General features: G+C 35.7%; 1 protein-coding gene and 1 long non-coding RNA gene across 6 annotated transcripts in view; one reads left to right on the top strand and one right to left on the bottom strand.

Annotated features, from left to right (window-relative positions):
- The window catches only part of PCDH11X (protocadherin 11 X-linked), a 490,198-nt gene that overhangs the window by 444,668 nt on the left and 22,551 nt on the right, over positions 1-22,979 (bottom strand). Inside the window, exon 1 of one of the 5 annotated variants that reach the window (XM_057425084.1) lies at positions 539-639. The exons of the other annotated variants lie outside the window; for them this stretch is intronic. The gene's annotated coding sequence lies outside the window, so the exon portion shown is untranslated. Of the gene's footprint in view, positions 1-538; positions 640-22,979 lie in introns of those variants that run through there. 5 annotated transcript variants of the gene reach the window in all.
- On the top strand, positions 5,697-21,823 carry LOC130607731 (uncharacterized). Its single transcript, XR_008974319.1, has 2 exons — positions 5,697-5,804; positions 21,329-21,823. It is a non-coding gene; the product is annotated as an uncharacterized LOC130607731 (long non-coding RNA).

Here is a 22,979-nt window from a genome sequence, read left to right as displayed (position 1 = left end):
TCTAGTTCTCTCAGTCACACAAATATTTATTTTACCTATCAAGTTTTACAAAGCGATTTGAGAATTAGTATAGAAATCAAACAGTCAAAAGAGTTCATGACAAACTCTTCCGAATCAGTTCTGAAAGTTGTGATAGTACTTGCAGATCATTTATATTACAAATAACTTCAAAGAATTCCTATACCCCAGTTTCTAAAGATTATAAAATAACAGCAGCAGGACTCTTAGGAGGTTTCTCAGGGAAAGTGCAGGGTGAAACTTCTTAGCATTACATTACTATGCATATTTTTATTTCTTTTTTACATGAAAAATGTTTGAACCAATCTATTAAAACTTTTTGAGTAATACTAAATACATTAAAACATAGAAATAATAGAACACCATGTTAGATAAATATTAACATGATGACTTTCTATAAAGTCTTTCACTGCCATAGATTTGCCTGAACTACAAAAGTGTATAGACATAAAATAGGTAGCGTTACAAGTTTTAACAGAAAACTGGTCTCAAAGTAGAAAAAGAAACTACAATGACTTACAACTCTTAAACTTCTGTAGAATCCACTATTTTAAAATGATCTTTACTTGACTTTCTCAGCCATCCTCGGAACAGTTCTGAACCTCTAAAACCTAACCTAGACATTTAAGGAGGGGAAAAAGAAAACAAAAAACACAAAACACCTAACAGAATTCAAGTTTTCTGCTTACATACACAGTGGAATACATTACCCCATGGGGAAAGTGTTGTTTTGAAAGCAAACTATTCATACAGTCATCACTGTATGTTGCCTGTCACTTGTGGCCATAGCAAAGGAATACTATGGCAACAGCAATATAAAGAGCATGAGGTCCTTTCTCTCAACAAAACATTATCACTAAAGACACCTACAAAAATCAAAGTATTTCTAATGACATACACTATTTTTGTGTGTCATATGTCTTATGTCATAGATACACATAACAAAACAGGAAAGCAATATAAACACAAGCTCCAAACCAAAAGGCAAGGCAAACAGAAAATGGAAATGGCAGTCAGACAAAAGTGTACATTAACAGAAATTGTCAGGAGAGCATGTGAATGGTAACAGATGGTGGTACAAGTTAGAGATTAACTCAGACAAAATAAAAATACAAGAAGGAAAAAAGAATGGAACTGGGTAGAAAGGCAGTCACAGCAAAGTGTGGAAACAGGCTTTCTTGATGACTGGGGTGGAGTTAAAAAAGTATAAAAGGCTGAAGAGAGTAGTCCAAGGGCCTCTAATTAGCTCCAGCACTAACACTTTGAAGGCAATAAAAAAATAAGAAGAATAAACAAAATCGTTTATCAGAAGGTAACATGAATCTTGCCAAGCCATTTTCCCAGCTTTCAAAAGAATGCTTTGACACCTGTACTGCTGACTTCAGTAACTAGTCAGACAAACGGTCCAGATGGACAGGATGGAGAGTAGGAGCGGAAAAAACTTGACATTTGCTCCCTTTTGTCTATCTATGAACTTAAATGTACCTGCTCTTCTGTCCAATATACTAAATATAAATGGCACAGTTTAAATATTATCATTGTTCGTTATTATCTTCATTTAGCAATTGTCAGATCATACCTTGAACAGTAGACAGAGTATTAACATTTTAACTACTTAATGGAGTATGATGCGAAGAATCTAAATCTGTTCTAGGCTCTATTTGGTCCCACCTGAGTCAGAATTCCTGTAGCTTATTACAAGACTCAACTGCTATTTCTTACTTAAAAGGATCACAGAAAAGCAGTACGTGTGGTAAAGAGTTCAGGTACTCACTCCAGAAGAAAAAGCACTATTTCTTGATACCAGGGTTCATCGACAGTAAGAATGAGTTAACACATACCTTGTTTCATTTAAGGAAGTGGCTCATTTTGATGGTGGTTAAGTTTTGATCAAAAAGGCAGAGGCTTAGAAACATACAGAACTACTGCCTGACAAGGTTTCCCTTCCTCACCCACCCCTCTTTTTGAGGTCAGGCATAAATGATAACAACAAACCTGAACTCATTTTCACACTCCATAATGTTTCAAGCATAAGTTATTTTGCAGCCATGAGTATTTATCCACAGTATCCATTCCCTAACATGGTATATTTTATGATCATATCCCAAGACCTACCTCAAAGAGAAACAGACAATTTGCTATGCTATCAAGGCTTTCAAATTCGCTCCCTCAAATGATTTTACTCTAAATCTACTAAGGGGCTGATTTATTCTTTGATTTATTTTTTATTAGCATGATGGTACCGACTTCAATGAGGTTTCTTTAATTTGATTTTTTCTTCCAGTGATGAACAAAATGAAACTGGAAACTTATCACAAGGACAAAACATCACTCCACATCCATTTAAGTCCACAAAAGAATAAAGTAAGTGTGAGTCACAACTTGCTTACAGTTGCATGCTCTCCTGATTCAGAGTCTTTGCTTCTTTAGAGAATTTTTATAGTTGGTTATTTTTTTATTTTCCATCACTTGAGGAAATAAAAAGTTAATGACCAAAAGGCAGATTCTTGCAGCCACAGGAAGCAGCAGCCAAGGTGTGAGAAACAAGCAAATGGTAAATTCTTACTGAAACATAATACCGTGTTCCTGATACTAATCTGCAAATACCAGGCGGAATGTTCATTAAAACTTGTATCAAGACACTGGAAACAGTGAACAGAACTATAAATACACAACAGGCAATGAGCATTCTGAATGGACAAATTGAACTCAATCACATTGATGCATGGCATAAAGGGTAATTTCTTTTAATTGTTTTAAATGAATCCTTATGAAGCTGATGTCTCATTTTTACTAAAATAGTATGCACAGCCCAGTTTGGAAAAATGCATCTAGCAACTACTCAGCAAATATTTTAAAAATATCTAGTAACTTATTCCAGAAAACTGTGAGAATATGGAGCAAATTTACTAACATATCAGTAACACTAGAAAACAGCCCTGCTGTTAGTAGTCAAAGAGGTCTGCACTAGAGATGCAAGGAAAGCTAAAGGCTGAGAACAGGAATCTTGGAAAAGAGGTGAAGATATCCCCCTGAAAAGCATGGCTATTCCCATTTTCTTAGAAAGAAATACTGGGATACCTCAGAAACAAAACAAGCAAATGAAACAAACAACAAATCCTCCATAAAGCTACTTAAATTTACAACTCCAAAGCTAATGCAACAATGCTCTACACATTCAAATATATATTTACTACAATTCAATCACTGACTTTCAAAAGCACTATGAAAGAGTCAAGTTATTAATGGTATGATTCATAATGTCATTCTCTTACCATTTCATTTGTGTGTTTGCACATGTGAATATATTTTACAAATCAAGTGAGAATTGCTCTAGTTTTGGTCCCTGAAAATCTGTTCATGCCTCAAATCTAAAAATTAAATCTCTGCTAAAGCAAACAAAAGAAAAGTCAGCCATGAACCTTGCAGGAGAACACATTATCGCAGTAAGAAATTATGTGAAATCACATATGTGAACTTTGGATGTATTTCAACTTAAAACATATTTATTTATTTATTTATTTAAAAAGTAAAGCTCATGTAAATCTGATTTGAGTCAGTTGGGTCAAATCCTTTCAAATGTCAATTGTCAGGATTACCCGTTTCATACATAATGCATTTTGCTTTACTGCCTCACTGCTGGTTAATAGCTTTCATTATTGAATAATACAAAAATACATTTCACAGTGTCCAGTAAACAATTCAAGTATTTGTGAATTAGGATAGGAATACTGTCCACAGCTGAATGATGTTGTCTGTTACTAAATACAACTCTGACTAGAGTCCAGTCATACGCATAACATCCTACAGCAGCAGAAATCAGCTGCCTTCTATCCAACCCTTCAAAGCAGAGGTAACTACACTTACACTTCTCACTTAATCAAAACTTCCATTTGTAAGAAAATAGTTCCCAAAACTTACAGAAAACAAACAAGAAAAGCAACATACACTGCCATTTTTTTCTTTTTAAAAAGTCTTGATTTAAATATATCTATATATTGTAACTCATGTTAAACCCAAGATATCAGGATGCATGGATCTTATATATCAGGATTCACACACTTTAAGTGATACCAGAACCTTACTTTTTTTCTATACATTTCTCTCTCAGTCATGTAAATCTTTATATTTCCATCAGTTTCTCCCTGCCTCAGCATAACATACCCAGAGAAGGCCAAGTGTCCTGTGAAATTACTTTCACAAGTTTTTATAACAAGTTCTTACAGTATTCCAAGTCTAAAAGGAAAAGAGTAGCTGAACTTAAGGATAATTCTTGCTTAGTGAATTATCAGCATGCCTACATAAAACAGGTCCAGGAGATTATAGCACCAATGTATAATACATGGGTTTGTATTTGTTTACTCCGACCTCCCATCAGGCTGTCTGGAAATAGACACTGTGTTCCATTTCTCATGTTCTAAAATTCATGAAGGATCATGTTAAAGCACACAGAATTCATACACTTACATGGTCCTTAATTTCAATAACAAGGAGTGGAACAGATTAGTTATTTAATGATTAGCTGGTTATTTTCTTGCTCCTTGGTAAAATGGGAAGAATACAGTGCAGGCAGTTCTACATTTATCCTCGAAAACACTTCACAGAAGCTAAATGTTTCCTATTCAATTTATTTCCTTCCAAAGTTTATACAGTACAGCAAAAATGAAATCTTAGCAGCACAGTCTCCGCGTCTTAAGATCACTAACAGTGCGTTTTTCATCCAGTAGCAGCACAGCTACTCATTTTCACATAAGATTTCTTGCTCTTCTTAAAGTTAGCTTAAATGTAAATGAGATTGAAACTAGAAGCTACTGGTCAAGAGCTTAAAATGTAAGTACATAATAAAAGAGGCTTTCTATACTTTAGCATGTGCCTCACTAACTAACAGCCCCATCACCATGTTAGCCCAAAGTTGTCACATGTAACATATGGATACAATATATATGAATATGCATTTATAAACCATAAACTTGACTCTGGAATCTCCAAGAATAACGGGGACATGAGAACTAACGGCACACATTGAATGGCACTTTCTCCTCATTTATGTATGGGTCCAAACGGCAGGGAAGCAATCAACACGGTTTTTAGCTAACTGACCCTATCTAAACACACCGCATGAATAAAACATCACAGTATGTAATATAAGATTCTTCTAAGAGATGATGATTTGAGAGCAAGGCCTTCCCAAGGGCAGAACAAAACCACCTAAAGATAACTTATGCCAATACATGAACCAAAACCGCAGTCCTTGCACAGGAAGGGGAAAAAAACCCAACAAACAAAAAGAATAAAACAAAAACATAAAACAAATAACCACAAATAAATAAATAAATAAAGGAGAAAAAAAAAAACACAGATCAAGACAAAACACAAAAATAGGATTGTAAGTAAACATCTCTCCAGTTCCTCCTGGAAATGCTCCCCCTAACCCTAACCCCAACCAGCTCCAGGGCTCAGCGCTCCTTCCACAGTCTCTTGCAGCACCCTTTTTCCTTACCTGCACGCAGAACAGAGCTGCCACCTTCAGCTCTGTGGAGTCCTGTGGCACAAACCACACAAAGCCTGAGCAAACACCACTTTGTGGGCTGCTCTCTCCCGGCCTCGCTCGCCCTGGGTGAGCCCGGCGGCCACGCCGCTCCCGTCAGCGCGCAGCACCGCCTCCTTCTAGAAGGTTCCCGGGAGCAGGTGAGGAGGAAGCTTCCTTTTCCCTCAGGGGCTTCCCGCCGCCATCTTGCGCCCGAGGGCTCCCTCCGCAGCTCGGCGACAGGGAGACACCCAGCCAGGTACCATTGCCTAGTGAGCATGAATGGGTGACAGTGAACCTGCCTGGTAGAAACTATGTGAGTGCTTCCTTGTGCATGGGTATCCACGTGAAGAAAACTGGGACAAAGAGAGGCTGTAACTTGTTAATTTTCACATGCTTAAGCAGTACCAATTCTGGTCTACAAAAATGGTGGCGTTTCATGGGTTTAGGTGGAGAGGTTGTTCCATGCTCCCTTTCCCAAAGCTGCGTCAGTGCAACACTATACAAACTATGAGGAAAAATGTCCCTGTATTTAGGGTCTATGGACCACCTGGGGACTGGTCCAAGTGAAAGATGCTATATACATAGAAAAGTGTTAGCAGAATAGCATGGCTTCACAGAAATTTTCTCTGAGGAAGAAGTGAACCTCATTTTTTCCCCTACTAACTATAGGAGATAAATGTGTGTAAAAGAAAAGGAAAAACAGTTTGATAAGATATTTCTTGTGATTTATTAAGTGGGAGACCAAAGCATCTGAGTTGGATCCCAGCTGGTTGTAGTTAAAAGGATTAAGATCAAGCCTTACTAATTCATATCTTACATTATTAAGGGCATGAATTTCTCTTATGATATTAAAATCTAGAGTAAATATATATTTAAAATTCAGTCAAGCTCAGCAATATCATTTGATTATTTCCTTGTGGCACAACTCTGTCCTTCATTACCTGTTCTTCTTCCAGTCCTCCTAAGGAGAAATACTCTTCTTACCATATTTATAGCTTGAAATGACCTTCACTTCAACATACTAATACAGGGCTAGTAATGAAAGAAATAATAAATTTTTTTCATACTCTGCTTTCTGCAGTTTTTTCCACATTATTTAATGTAACTTTCAAACAAAAGGCATATAGCAAATTATGCATTAATTGCAACAAAATTTTACTTAATCCTTTATATGCTAATAGAGTAGGACTGAACTTTTAATAACTCAGTATTAGCATATGCATGACTTGAATATATACCATCTTCTGAAAGGTGAAATCATGTAAACTTGTAAGAAATTGCTCTTAATGGTAAAATGTGTCATGCCTTACTGATAGATAAGAAAAATATTTCTGTAATTCTATATTTATATAGACAAAAATTGCAAGTATTTTTCTGTGTTATTTTAAAAAACAACACAAAATGATGCTGGAATCATCTGTTTTGGTAAACCACTTTCTAGCGCATAGCACCTCCCATCCTGACAGAACCCCAAACTGCAATAGAGATTGCAAACACATAGACTGCTTCTCAAAGACACTGAACTTCTGTGCCAGGAGCACTACACTGAAGTGATTCTGGAAAGGGGATTGAAAACTAAATTGTTCAGTAGAAATGATGTAGCATAGCTGTTTAGTCTTGGGAAAAAGCAGCTTCTAAAAGTCAGTCAGACTACTTGTACAAAAATGCTCAGTAAAAAGAGCCACAGAATTGGGCAGAACAGAATTATAGGGATACTTTAAAATGTGTTACAGCATTTTGATGTGCCGGGCCTGATTCTGTACTTTACATTTCGTTTTACCTGTATAGTAAATGGATCTTTTCTATTAAATTGAGTCAAAGACCACTAAAATCAGTGACATCTTCCTTAGGGTTTATAAAGTTTGCCAGAGCTAAAGCTCTGGAAACCAAAACTTAAGCATGAAGTGAGAGAGCCTACATATCTCAACAACAGAACTTATTATTAAATATTGGCATAGGCTGCTATATATCAGCCCTGAATACTTAATTTTATATTTTATTACAAATGTTCAGGCCAGATCAAAGAAGCTATGCTCTTGACTGAAGCCTGACATGGGAAAGCTGATGCTTAAGAGAATCTCAGAAAACTTGATTTTTAACGTTTTGCCTAGATCCATGAACTTTATCAAGATACTACAACTCCTTCCTAGAACGTACTCAAATATTGGAGAATGTGTTGTTTGCATTTCTTCACTGTGTCCTCATTGAAAGCTGTCAACAATTGGGATGAAATAAACGGGGCTTTGTAATGTGGAAAAAGCATTCCTAGCTAGAAATATGCATGCTTATTGACTCAGTGTCGCCAGCCTACCGTCAGTGGTGTACAGACAAAAGTGATGTGGCATAGACTCATGCTTCTAATGTAGAACAGAAAAGCATAGGATCTTATTTCCCATCCATTCTTCTTCTGACATACTGCAAGCGGATGAACAGCTTCAAAAGGTTTTTAAAGGGGGGTGGGCATAACTACATTAATGAGAACAGTGTATATATGTATATCAGAGTCTTATAAGTCACTGATGTTCATAAAAAGCTTTCAAGAGGCATATTGAAGTGTATTTTCTCATATAACATCATGGGCCTATCATTGCTGGTACACTGCACAGAACAGTTTTTAACAATATGGAGTATTAGTTCTTGAAGGTAGGAATTAAATGAAAAAATCTTAGAGGAAGAATATGAGCAATGGTTAAAGTTTCAAACAGATGTGCATGCTTTCTCTGTTTTGTATAGAAGTCATGTTCCTACTCCACAAACTCAAGTGAAAAAGCTAATTTTACCTATAAATGGAGTGACTTCACCTCTTGATAATAGGTGAAAGATGGAAAAGAGCACAAAAAATACCACAAAACACATACCAGCCTATTAGCTGAAGTCATTACAACACAGAGAATCATTGAATAATACAGGATTGTATTAAATACTGTATCATTTAGAAGTTTTGTCATGGTTTATATTTTGGTGACTTTGCCTGTTTCAGTTAACTAGAAATAACCAAAGGCTTTTTGGTTATATCTGGAAATCAGATGTTTGTATTAAAGTTGTAATAGAAATGTCATGAAAACACATCAGATAGACTATTTCTTTACATCAGCTAATTATGCCTCCAAATCTAAGACCTACCAAGAAAGTGTATGTTTTTCTCTATATGCAGAAGTTGTTTTGAATTATTTAAGCAAGATCAGCTCAAGTGACAACAAGGACATAATTACATGTTGCTTCATGAGATAGAACAACAGTGATAAGATTAACTGTTCAATCAGTAACTGGTATAAGAAGTAGAAATATTGATTTATGATTAAATTAATAGAGAAAAATAATAACATTTCAAATCTTCAACCTCTGACAGTGTAACTGTCAGTCAGAAATCCTGATGATTTCCAGTAAAGTAGATGCTCAGAACTTACAAAATCCAAACCCTGAGTGTTTAGTAAAGAAAACTTGGTGCTCTCTTACTAACATCTATCAGAATTCCAGTGTTGCATTATATGCAATATATATTAAATGTATTAGAGCAAATTTCCCAAAGAAAATGTCTATTCTGGTATAGGAGTTGGAAGTGCTAAATACCATTGTGTTGAAAAGTAGCCACAATGTAATCATGAGGAACAAAAAATCAGAAGGTTTAACAGAATTACTAGAACACTTTGCTAGAACTTAATGATGTTAGTCTATGTATACTTTAAACTACTGTGAGATATTTTGAATTTTTTCAAACATGCCAGTATGTAAAACCAGTGTGATATGGTGTCTTAAGTTTGCAGGTTTATTTGCCTAATAAAAATCCATATATTTTATGTGATGCAGTACACCTATTTTCTGATGCCCAGAGATGATGAATTCCTAGAGGCAGCCTAATGTCTCACAGTGATGTTTCTTTATGCATCAGTAGAAGCATGTAGATCATCAGTAGTTCATTCCCTACTGCTACCACCAGAGTTCTTACGATGGGATTTTGTGTGTGTGTGTTTGCCACATACCACAGATTTTTTTTTTCTTTGTCTGACAGAGTTTGAGGAGGCACATTATTTCTCAGTACACACTGTGGATGGATGCTGCATTGTTTTAAATGGAGAATCATTCTCTGTAACCTGAGGGATACTGCCAAGTCTGATTTCTTTAAAATCAATTCAGGAGATTCATGCTCAGACTTGGCTGGAATACAGAGGCATACATTTTTGATCAAATCACAAAAATGCAAGTTCCTGTAGTTCCTTTTCTTAGGGATGCAATATTTTCTTATAGGAAAAAGAATAAATAATTAGGTGTTTTAATGGAATGCAATATATTCTGTCATATATTTGGTGGTGTCTTCTACTCATACTCAGATTAAAGCACACAAATATCAGGTTGAAATATCTTTCCTGTTCTAGAAAAATATGATCAGTCATCTGAATCCATTGTTTAAATTTATATGATTTCAATACAAAATGAAACCAGTAATGACAGTAGCCACACAATGCCCTTTCTTATACAATTAGAAATCACTGCAGTGGGGCTTTCTGTTCTTTGTTCATTTATTTGTTTGATAACAGAGACATTCAGGGAAATCAGCTGAAAAATATCTGCAAGATGAATTTCCAAGCTGATGATCAAAATAGTATTGCCTGGAATGCAGATTATGTTCCATTCCTTGGTTCAGATAAGTGTTTCTCACATGGCCTCTGCAGAACAGTAAAAGCTTTGCACTCTCCTTGACCGCTAGTATTTTAGAATTCTATCAATGACAGATAAAATAATCATTAGATTTTCAGCTATCTCATTAGTCTTGCCTTTGAGCTGAAATTAAGAAGGTGAATAATTATATTCAGATAAAGCTATGGTTAATTATTTAGCTATTCAATTGAACAGTAAAACTATTTTTAATGAAGGCTTGTTATTGAAATGATCCTTTTATTACATTTTTAATAAATTGATACTTAAAAAAAAAAAAAAAAAAATCCATGTTCAAAAGCGTAAACTGACCACCACCTCAAGTCACCATTATCTCCTTCTACTGATGCTAGCAAGAGTCACAGACCAATAAATGAAAACAGAATTGCTGAAAAATATAGTTTGTGATTTGTTACTAGCACAGGACTCAGGTTGCATCCAGCCTTCAGTTACTAGAAATCAAAGCAAAAAACCTAGCCATGTGTTTCTTTGCTTACCATTCTTAATTACTGTTTCTTTAGTTTGCTATCTGAGATGAGATTGAGAGTATGTGTACAACTCCTAGCTGTTACATTGTATCTGTACAACTCCTAGCTGTTGCATTTGCTCTTTAGAAACAATAAATAACACTGACCCCTTTCATGTTTCTGAGCATAATACAACAATCCGTTAGGTTTCTAAGCCAAATGCTACTACCACATTGCACTTGCTACTCTTTAACTTCCCTCAGAAGTAAGCGTTTACAATTTAGAGAACATACAGGTATCCCATCTTTCAGTGGGACACTTTCATCTTTTATGCTACTGAGAAGGAAAACGATGCACATATAGCTATAGTTTTTGTCTGTTAAGACATTGCTGGGTAAGAGAAGAATGTTTTTGCTGTAAGTATGAATAAGTTACTGGTCTTCCTTAAGCAAAGATAAAGAGAGGAATTAAATATTGTCTGCCAGACAAGGAAAAAATGTGCTAAGTTGTTTTTAGGTAGTTTATACAATCTACCGATTTCCATGCATATGTTACTCTGCATCAGATAGTTTAAATGTATAGTTCTCTATTAGAAATTAAAGATGCATTTTCACTCACTTACTCTCATTGCTTTTGCAAATTGCCTTTGTGTAAGTGTTCATTACTATGTCTTAGCAAGCAGGCCACCTAGTGCCTAACAATAGCAAGTACTCTACAGTGACCTGAAGTGTTCTGCAAGAAGCAAGAGTACACTTAGCCAACTGGCTATCAAAATCATGTTGCCATGTTACAACTCTGCAAAAATAATAGAGGGTTTAGTTTCCCCCACCTACCCTAGAGTAGGATTATGACAGTTTCCTGTGAAATTTTTAAATATGGAATAGATATGAACCTTTTTATTGTTAAGAAAGATAAAATCATTTTCTTTAAAAGCTAATTTTATAAGTAATCAAGCTGCCTGAAGACTTCCATTATTTCTGTCTGTTGCTGAAAAAAATAAATACCCATCTTTTTCTACAAGTAAGATTTCCCATTATTCTTGGACACATGTGATTTCTAATTTAATCTAGTAAAAAGAAGTATAGTGCAGTATTTTAATAGTGTGAATGACATGTGATTATACCATTGCAAGGCGTATTTCCTCCTAATTTCATTTGCATCAGTATTTCAGAGTCCAATTCAGCTTCTTTAAAGACTGATGGCAAAGTTTCCATAAACATCAAGAGATACAGTGGCTATTAAGCTTTCTGTTTTATCTTGGCAATATACTGCTTTCCTGTACACTGAAATGAAAATTGAAGAATCCCCAGAAGCAGCCAATAGTCCCTCAAAGTAAAAAGACTACTTCTTTCTTTACTCAATTTTAAATTATCATTACTGATTTCCCTGGAATAGTGAGATTTTAAGCCTGTGGAAAGGCTATGTTCAAAGGTATCAGAAGATACTGAATGTATTTTCTTATTCAGATTCTATAGACTAATTTTTAAATATCCTAATTTGACATGTCCCATTGAAGTGAATCAGATCACAAATGGCTTAGTAAGAACCAGTGCTTTAGTCTTCCTGAAGTTCAGTGGAACTTAGGTTCCCAGAGCACTGGGAAATGTATATCCAGTGCTGAATATCTCATCCCCTTCTTATAGTCCAAGCTAAATATTTCTTTCAAAATACCAATTTAGTCTGGAAAATATAATACCCTGAAATCTTCTGGTTCAGTTTCTAAACTTGCGTAGGACTTATGTGTGTATATATATGTGTGTGTATATACACTGCTCATATGGAAAAGAAATAGTGAAAAGCATTTATTTCAGTGAAATAAACTTCTTTTAAGCATTAAAGCAAAATTAAAGAGAAATGGCCACTACTTACAAACCTACCTCAAAGGAACAGTTAAGACATTTTCTTCCCCCAAGATACTGAACATTCTGTAGACAACTGTGACCATATCACTGTCCAATACTATCCAAATCCATTTAAATGCACTTCATTTATTACTGATTTATATAGTGATGAACGTTTATATTTAAAAAATTAAAATCAAATAAAGTGAAAGAACAAGAAGCAGAATACTCACAGGTGTTAGATCTGCCTCAGACAGGAAGTAAATTCTGAGTGTGTTTGAGGAAAAAAAGAATCTTTCCTTCTGAGGTAAATGAAACCTATTTTTTCCCAAATTTCAGATCTAAAATCTAAATTCACAGCAATGAAATTCCCCTTTTTGGAGTTTCACACGGAGAAGGAACTATTCTTTCTGAAACTTTAGTCTTATTACCCATCTCTTGATACATACTGGTCATGTGTTAGAAGGATAAAGGATACCCATCCATACCTGCTTGATTGTTTACATCTGCTTTTGTGATTTGAAAGGCATCATCCCTATTTAAACATTAATAAGAGGAAAAAAAATGCCCACCAAACTGAACCATTATTTAAGCCTGCTTCAGAGAATCTGGGGACTGTATCATAGAGACAGTAATGTCTGGGATAATTGTTAACGGAGTACATGAACCAGATCATGACATGACCATGAATCTCTGCCATCATGGATTTTTAGTTGGATATGAACATTACAATCTAATACCAACATGCAGGGGTGAGATAGCATTCACAGAACTAAAAATCATGGGCTCAGTTAGTCTCTAATAGGGATGCAGTGGCCAATATCATAATATATGAATTAATTTTCAAATTTGTTGGGGCTCCTGAAGCTTAAGGAATTTTCACTTTTTCCAGTCTTGAGGAATTAATTATGAAGCAGGATCCAAGAAGTGAAAACATCAATATTGGCTGCAAGGATAGCTGCACTACCAATCCTGCTTGTCCTTCACTGCCTAGCAGTTTTCCTTCTTTCAGTGTGGTAGCTGCAAAAGAACATAGTCTAACTACATGGTATAGCAGAGGACCTGTGACTGACTGTTGTCATCAATGTGTAACATCCCTTGGGTGACAGGTTCTCTCATTCATCTGGGTGCTCATGCATATTGACAAGGATGCTGCCTGCCAAAAATGACAATACTGTACAGTATTTCTTTAGTTGTATCTCGCCTTCTAGACTGCTGCATGCCACAGGATAATTTGCTAACCTAGGCTTTTTTTCACAAGTAGATCCTACACCAACTGCATTCTCTCTGGTCCTTAAGAACCAGGATCCTTCCCTGGAAAGCTGATTTCACCCCCTCCGATAGAAATGAAGGGACTTTAAGGGAGTGAAGTCATGCATAACAAGGCTATTATAAAGTTAATCTATACAGCTCTGTCTTTATTCTTTCTATCCTCAGTTTAAGACCAGATTAGAAATAGCAACAAAAGATTTTGGTTCCTGATGGGCTATAGTAGGCTGAGGGGACAATGGAATTGGCCATTGCTGTTTCAGCACTGGCAGCTATTCTAAGCTCAAGTACCATAGGTTGCTGCAAGCGCAGTGTAAAAATGACAGCATATCTATGTACCAAATCTAGCCCTGCAGTAGAAACGCTGGTATTATTTGCAAAGTGGTTAGTCATGTATAATTCTTCTATTTGAGGAAATGGCCAATAGTATTAGCCATGCAAGCCTCTGTGGGCTAATGTAATTAGTCTTACGCATTTTAAGACCAGATAGAATGGTATTAGAGAGAATGGAGGACAATTTTAATTGGATGATGGCAAAATCCCTCTAAGCACTATGGCTGTCTCCTGTGTTCAAAATCCTTTAAAAAGTTCACAGATTCCAATTGTTTTCTGCAGTAACAGTATTTCTATCCAAATTATATTAAACATGTCAGCTCATTTCCAGAGTAAAAATGATAAAAGCACATTCAACTTCTGCAAAGCTGATCACTTTAAAGAAAAATATAAGATAATTAAAAGCTGTTACAACTGACAATACAACACTGCAGCTTCAAAATTCTCCCCTAATTACAGCTGCTAACTTTTAATAGCAACTGTAACAGTGAGTCACATTTGACATTACAATAGCATCCCAACCTCCTATTTGGGAGAAAGGCTCTTGGGAAAACACAATTACAAGGTGAGCATATCCAGCCAAGACCACTGCACGTTTTGAAAAGCCAGTGATTGCTTTCAGTTTTATTCTGGTTGAGAAATCTAGATTAGTTCCCCTTTGTTTGAATGCGGTCTTTTTAACAAGGTCAAATGTAACAAGGTGGAGCTGACTGAAAATATTAAAGGGCCTTAAAGGGAATGGGCACTGCTCCTTGAATAGACCTTCTTTTATGGGTAATTTCTGAGCCAAGCATTGGGCTGATATAAATAGCACTATATCATTCCTGTTCTTGTTAAGTATTTGCATGACAAGATAGAGGAAGGGCATCCTGAAGCTTACTGTGCTTCTTGGTTTGGTATTAATTAACCTTTTTTTTAGTTAGGTATTAATGTGTTATAGAAGGCAGAGAAATTCTGAAACTGCTATAGCTTAAAAACTGTGGATGTGTTTGCCCTCCAAGAATACAGTGTCTCCATTGCCTTTAACAGGTATTAAAGGAGGGTTTTAAATGAAAATTAGAGCCAGTTAGGCTTTTTTCTCAGCTGTACAACAGGAGCCGTTCACTCCTGTCTGCCAGTCAGTCTGACTGAAGATGGAGCCCATGTCTCCCTTAAGCTTATGCAGTTAACTTTCCTGTCTACTAGGGGAGGATACAGAAGTGGAAAGCCCTGAATTCCTTATCAGCATAAACTAAGAAAATTCCCATGATGGGCATTTTGTCCAGAGCCTGGGAAGACTTTATAGGTCCTGTGTTTTATATGTTACCACAGGCTTAAAGTCTTAAAAGTACACGTCTCTATCCTCTAGGGACACTTGCTAACCCTCATGTGAATTCAGGGGTAGGTACTGTATCTGACAACAGATAACCGGAGTACTTTTTAAACCAAATCACTTTCAATAATATGTATCCATCGCTGAGAATTTGCTTATATGAAGAAGTAGTTCCATCAGATTGTATTGGTGATGCAGTGCACAGAGAAATTACAAAATATCTTATGAAAAAGAAAGCACACAAAATTTAATCACTGGTCTACTGCACCAAAATGATGCTACAATCATTGTAAGATCAATACAGTATTTGAATAACAACTGAATCAAATTCATTTATCAGATTGTCAGTGGTTTAGGTTTGTCAAATTAATGGGCAAATCTTTGTAGATTTCATAGCTTATCCTGTCAGTTTCTCACATTAAGCAAAATTACTATTAAATAATTCTTTCTGAGGAAATCTTTCAGCCTAAAGTTAATGCCAACATTCAGGTGTGGAAGATTAATTTCTGTAGAGTTTGACCTGCAACACATCCAAGGAAAAGGACAAGTAGAGGAACATAATGTTGGGTTTTCAGTCTCTAATGTATCTTCCAGTCTGTGGTACTGCATAATTCCCCAAAGAGTGATACACAGTCTATTTTGAGAAGGAGCAGAACAGAACAGTGAGAAAATATGAAGTGTTGACCATCCCTTAACAAAAAATCTTAGACTTAAGGTCCAGCTACTTGCAAAATTCCTCTGTCACTGAAGAACTCCTAAGAGCTGCACCCAGGACAGAGGAAACATCACTTAGATACCCTGTATCATAAGGGTCTGATTCAAGGGTCTGGAACAGGGCAGTTTCCATGCAGCCATCCCACTACATTTCTGGTTACATTATAATTACCTTAAAATATGTGGCCATCATGGAATGAACTAGGGAAAGCAATTAATAGGGACCCTTACATTGTTGACATCTGCTGTGAAATTTTCAGAGGGCTTGAATGTGAGCCATGTGAAACCCTTTCAAGGCTGCCCTTGGTCTGAGCATACCCTATGTAGATCTCACCTCCCTGTCTTCTCTGGTAGTAATCACCTATTCCTGAGCCTATGACATTCACTCCAAAATGATCGTGGGGAGGAAAAACATTGTCAGCATTGTTTTAGATCTCACCAGGTTTTAAAAGAAAGAGGAACGTTTCATTCCCTTTAAAGCATCCCTAGAGTAAAAGTTAGTGGAAAAGAACTTCTAAGAGCAAATGAGGAAGGTTCTAAAAGAAAATACCTGAGGGATCAGATCTCAGACACAAATATTTTTTTTAATTGCAGGTGCTTATAATTACTTGTAAGGGAGAAAACTAATTATGGCAGCCTTCAGGGAGCTTAACCATGGTAAATACTGAGAGAAAGCAGCTGGGCTTTGGAAAGTTATTTGTATACGTTTGCTTACACTTGCAGTCATTGCTGGTACATGTGTCTCTTTTCCCCACCTCTCCTCTTCCTCCTCCTACTCTTCTTCCCCCCCACCCCATTTTGTTGTCAGACATAAGTATTTTTATTATGTCAAATAATGAGAAATAAACTCATTTCTTTCTGAATTTCCTAATTTTAAAAGGGTTTAAAGATTTTATAAACAGAGAAATATTTTTAATCTATTACTATGTAAAATTGCTCTTGTACTGGAATACACCGCATGATAAGATACAGATGTGGCTTAAAAGATCAAATTAAAACAGTTAGAACAGCTAAATGCGATTGAATTAAGGCTTTTGCATATGTCCTAGCTACTGGTATCTTCTATATACTATGTATTTATTTGTTGTTCAGACTCAAATTAACACAAGCTGAAGGAAAATAAGTACAAGCTGCAAGCCATATGTCCATTTCTACGTGTCAGTGATGTTGGGAAAAATAAAGAGCAGAGAAGAAAAAACTCAGTTTCACTATATATTATTTAGCAAGTAGATTCCTATAGTGTGTCTGGACTCATCAGTTCTAGGATTAGTCACAAGAAATTAGAATTCAGTGTGTTTTTTACACAATTAACTGTGATTCCTCGGCACTGTGGTTTAGCATATATAGTTTCTGGTTGCATGTCATTCAGACAGGATTTTATGAGCTTTAAAGCTCTTCTCTTCCACTGACTTCAGTAAAACAAAGGACTGAAAAAAATGAATGAAAGAAAAACATTTTTTCCCTTAGTAAAAGATGGAAGCCCCCTTCTTCCAATCTTCTTCCCGGTTTTTATACAAAAATATTTTAAATAAACAAAACAGAGCCTACCTCAATGTAATCCAAATAAAGCCAATGGCGTTGAAATATAATTAATTTTAAAGAGTAGTACAGCCACGTACTATATTATTTTGATTTGTATTGACATTCCATTAACTTGGACAGGACTTCCATTGCCCTCGCTCAGTTGGAGTCAATGCTAATTTTGACATTGTGAGAGTTTCATTGTTACAGTATTTCTGATCTTGTACCAAAATATACAGTCCAAAATATTTGCATAGCAAAAATTCTGTGGTCTAAGAGGCATTAAGTATCTCTAATATTATGCATTATAAATTTTGTCCCCAAATGCCAAATTTGATGACAGCATTTGCTGTAATGTGTAGTCATGGGCTCGTATAACACTCATGTGTTAAATGGCTTTAAAATACAGTACCTTGGAAGTGAAATACCATGAGTGAACACTTAAAGATCTTTTTCATTATCAGCTTTTTACTTGGCACAGCTAATTAAGTGATCGGTTAGGTCTAAGTCTGATATCTTTTGCTGTCTACTTTCGACTTAGATCTGGTTTCATTTGAATTTGTAACAAGCAGTCTCATTAGCTATTGCATCTTGGTCCCAGTGACAAATTCCTAAATGATCAATCTCTAATTAATTACCATGAAATAGCTACACCTCACTGAATGTAGTAAAATGTGTCTAGTTATACAAGTGTGTTAATTAAGAGATTCCTATATCCTATTTGATGAGTTAGAGCTGTCTAGAAGTCTAGTTATAGATAAAAATAGAATGATAAATATGGTTAATCAGCTATGATTCTTGATTTCTTTGAAAACCTCACTCTTTTTGTTAAGTTTTTTTTTTTAAATATAACATTTTAAGAACTACTTTAAAATGGTGATTAAACAAAGTCATTGCGGAAAGTCCATTTCCAGGTGTTCCTACAATGTGGAAGGGATCTTCTTACAACTAAATTCATTAGACAGATAGGGTGCTGTTTGAACAGCTGGATGGATAATGAAGTTCTGAGATTAGCCCTTAAAGAAATAGTTTAAGAAAAGTATCCTTCTGGCTCCCAAGCCAACAGAACCAAACAACAACTGTCATATAGGAGTACCAAACACACTACTGGATATGCTGGTCAGACTAGGGATAGTCAGTCGAGATCCTGAGACAAAGGAACACAAGTAGCAGAGTACAGACCCTGGACTTCCAGAGGATAGACTTCAGCTTAGACAGGGATTTCTTTTGGGTGGGTGAGATCCTGTGTGAGGCAGCTCTGAAAGGAAAAGGAGCTCAAGAAAGCTAGCAAACCCTCTGCAAGCACATCACTCTATTCCAATAACCCAGGTAAACTAGCAGACATACCAGCAGACCTGCATAGTTTCACAGGAAGCTCCTGGCTGAGCTCCAGTACAAAAAGACACAGACAGGACATGAAAGTGAAGACAGACACTAGAAACTTTGCCTTTCTGTATTTAGGGAAAAGGTATTTGCCTAAAGATACAAAGTTCAAGGAAGAAAGGAGCTTCCAGCATGAGAAAAATCCCAGGAGGACAAAGCCAGGCTCTTTAGTGAGGTGCACAGTGAGAGAACAAGAGACAGGCTCATAAACTGAAATGGGGAAGGTTCTGCCTGGATATTATGGCAAAAAAACATCTGTGGAATCTGTCTGTGCAGGTTAAGATCTGACTGGACAAAGCCTAAAGCAACCAGAGCTGAATTCAGTGCTGACATTGCTCTGAGCAGGAGGTTGGACTAGAAACTCCCAAGGTTCCTTCCTATGTGAATTATTCTATGAGTCTATAAAAATTTAATCTCAAGGATAAGATACAGGTGTAAGTGTGAGCTTGATTTGTGGAATGCAGTACTTTCATTTCTTTAATCTTGTGCCAGGATAAAGGTACAAAAAACCTTCACAGCTATTACATTTGCGTCAGGTCAAGAAGTCTGTGTCAGTTTTTTAATATCAGCCAAAGATTACCAAAGACAAAAACTTGATGAGCATTTGCATAATTGAAAAGGCAAAAATTGCTCCTCAGAACGATTTTAAATAATTCTTTGCTGTACCAGGCTTATTGGGCATTTTTTTTTCTTTCTGCTAATGAAAATGATTTGAACCATGAAAAGAGGTTCACCTTTAATCCCAAATACTGATTCAAGGGAGGAAGAAAGTATTTTGTATGTATTATAGATTCATTAAACTAGTCAGTACCCCTTGAAAACTGGAAAATTTCCTAGTAAATGGGGGAAAATGTATTTCTCACATTATATAAATAGCACTTAATAGCATCATGAGGCATACCATTTTATGTTCAGGAGCAATGCCACAGTATTTGTTACTAGAGTATGTGTTTACAGTCAGAGAAAGTATTCATCCTCACCATCAAGTAAGTTAAAGTAATGTCTGCATAAAACAAATACCTTCCACATCTTCTGGATTTAAAAATGACTTATGCAAAGCCAGAATCCACAGAACTGTTTTATATGAATTTTTGCTTTCTGTGATGCAAACATATCAATTCCCTAGCCTTGTTACCAGTGCTTTGAGGAATATTTATAGGAACCCTCAAACAATGAAAATTTCCAGCTGTTACAGCTGTGTAGCTTGCATGCTGCAGTGCTCATAGATATAAAGGACTCTCTTATGTCCACCTGATTACTGTCACTGCTGTTCCAGAATGAGCACCTTTGGATATGATATTTGTGCTCTGTGTATCTGAAAAACTCAAAGAAAGCTTTTCCACCGAGGAATGACAAAATCATTGTACAAAAAACTGTAGCACAGTGGAATAAGAATATTGCCTTTGAAGAAGGAATTAAATATGGATCAGGCACAAGTATCTGGATTCCAAAGAAACCTCTCAAATCATGACCAATGTTCTAAGCAGTGATAAATTCCTATTTAAAGTTGTATTTGTGTAGAATCATGAACACTTTATGTAGTTTCCCCTGATAAATAGATTGTCATCCCACGATTTCTCATAAACAAGTATGTTTAGTTAGTTTGGCAATAGATTCAATGTGGTTGGAAAATGAAATTGATACTTATTTGGTCTAAATGCAATTCCAAACAAAGGATTTTTTCTGCATTTCACATTTATGGCTACAAACTTTTAAAATGGATGGTATATATAAAGGGTGCTCTAGTCAGAAGTTAGAAGTACCTCAGAAAACTTCCTTATGCTACAGAATGAAAAAAGAAACAGAAAATACACTTTTCCCCCAAACTTCTCAGAAATTATAGACAGTCGACGGTTGGGCTTTAACTTCAAAAACACGCCTGAACTTTATGACTTTGTGCCTTTACCTTCCAGCAAGGTTTATTTTTGGTTCCCTTCCAACTGAAAAATGGACTATGAGATTCTCTTCAGGTTTAAAATAATTAGTAAACCCTTAGAATACTCATTATAAATAGATCAAAGCTTCAACCCAACTTCAGTACAAAGGCAAGCCTTTTAGATCAAACTTGAACTACCACCCACCCCACATATGTCCTGCTGATATCTTACTTTGGGTTCTGTTAAATTATTAACACCAAAATACTGAATAATTCATTATTTAAAGAAAAATAATAAGGAACTTAATTTATACAACTTTTATACCAATTACATTTTCTCTTTTCTTCTTTCCTTTTTAATCTGGAGTGCTTTTTTGCTGTAAATTTAATGGCTCAATCCCTCATTTCTAGGTGAAACAAAACTACAGATAATGAGGAAGTCAAGAAAAATGCAAGCAGGAGGCATTAGGCATTAATTGAAAAGGTAAAAATGAAGATATTTATAACGATCAAACTCTTCTACTCTGCCAACAAGTACCTGCAATTCTTGACATTCCCAGCTGTCCAGTTGCCAGAGCAATTCAGAATTAATGTAACCAGACATACTAACGTGTTACATAGGAGCAACAGACAAAAGTGCCCCTTGATGTTACTGTCATCTGCAATATCCAGCTGCATCTGAACAGTCATACAGTAGAAGCTACACTAGGAATCTGAATACTGGAAAGAACTACATAGCTTTTTATATGTCAGAAAGTTCTCATCTGTGCAGAGCCTGTAGTTTGTCTGAATGGAAAACAGTCAAAACAACTGTAGGTAAAATATTTTATCAAAGAATTTCAAAAATACATCAAAGCTGAATATAGCACAAATAATGCAAAAGTAGTAGAACATTTGAATCTCTGTGCCTTTAAAATCTATGAAAAGTATGTGATAACGGAGCATGATATTTAATGAAAACTAGTTTCAATTTATAAAAATAATAGCAGAAAGGTAGTTTATCAGTCAGATGGCAACTGTATGGCACATTCATTCATGATCTCTTTACCATACTCACACACGTACCCTCAGCCTGCCTTATACTTGGTTTTTGTGCTTGGCACTTACAGATCAGAGCAACCCCTTTGATGTCAAAGTAGCAAATGCATTTAACAAATTCATCAAAGAAAATGCCCTTTCACAAGGCATTAGTCCAAATTATCAGTATATGTCAAAAAATAAGATGACTGCATAAAAATGAACATACTGCAAATGCCTCATCCCTTATCAACAAAAATACTATTCTGAAACACTGGTACTGCATGCACACATTTTCTAACGATTTCTGTGGTAGGTTTCTGGCACTTTCTGAGTTGTGTATTGCCAATGCGCAAGTAGTCAATAAGATCAGAATCCTGCTTTGCCAGTATTTTCTTTGGAGTTACCTATAGAAAGGGCAGAATTTGCATTTAAATGTAATATTATCTTCTAGATTTATTTTTATTTTTGTTAGTTTTTTCCTTTCCAAATTGCTAAGGATTTAATAATACAGAATTATGAAACCTACAGTAATTCTTTTCATGTCAGGACCAGAAGCAGCACAGGAGGCATGCATCTGCTTTCACTGCATACCTGTTATCCAGGAATAAAGTTATTCACTACACTCACTTCCTAGACTCTTCAAGCCAGAACCACGTATTTATTTTTGAACACCATCTTTAGCAATCAATCCTGATGAGAACTTTTTAATTACCTATAAATTCTAAACATTAAATAACTTTCATTTCCAAACTTGTGATTTTACTCCAGTATTATTTATGTCTAAGAGAATATTTGCTGTGCTGAGTCATAACTATCACAAAATAAACTAATTTAAATCATTTAAAACAAAATACAGGTTATTGAATTTGTCTGAATTTGTCTGGAAGACAAGGATTGAAAACTTAGAAATAATATAAAGAAAAGAACATGCAGTGAACAACAAAGATTCTTCTAAGTCTCCCAGATAAAAAAATACAGCCATTCATGCTCCAGTACTGCAATCTCAATAGCTGTTTCTCAGTATTCTTCCAGTTTCATTCCT

The sequence above is a fragment of the Pezoporus wallicus genome, unplaced genomic scaffold (genome assembly GCF_028554395.1).
Source record: "Pezoporus wallicus isolate ANWC-B61680 ecotype Strahan unplaced genomic scaffold, APGP_CSIRO_Pwel_v1 scaffold_6445, whole genome shotgun sequence".
NCBI lineage: Eukaryota > Metazoa > Chordata > Aves > Psittaciformes > Psittacidae > Pezoporus > Pezoporus wallicus.
The sequence above is the reverse complement of the archived record's forward strand: the minus strand, read 5'-3'. Positions and strand labels throughout refer to the sequence as shown.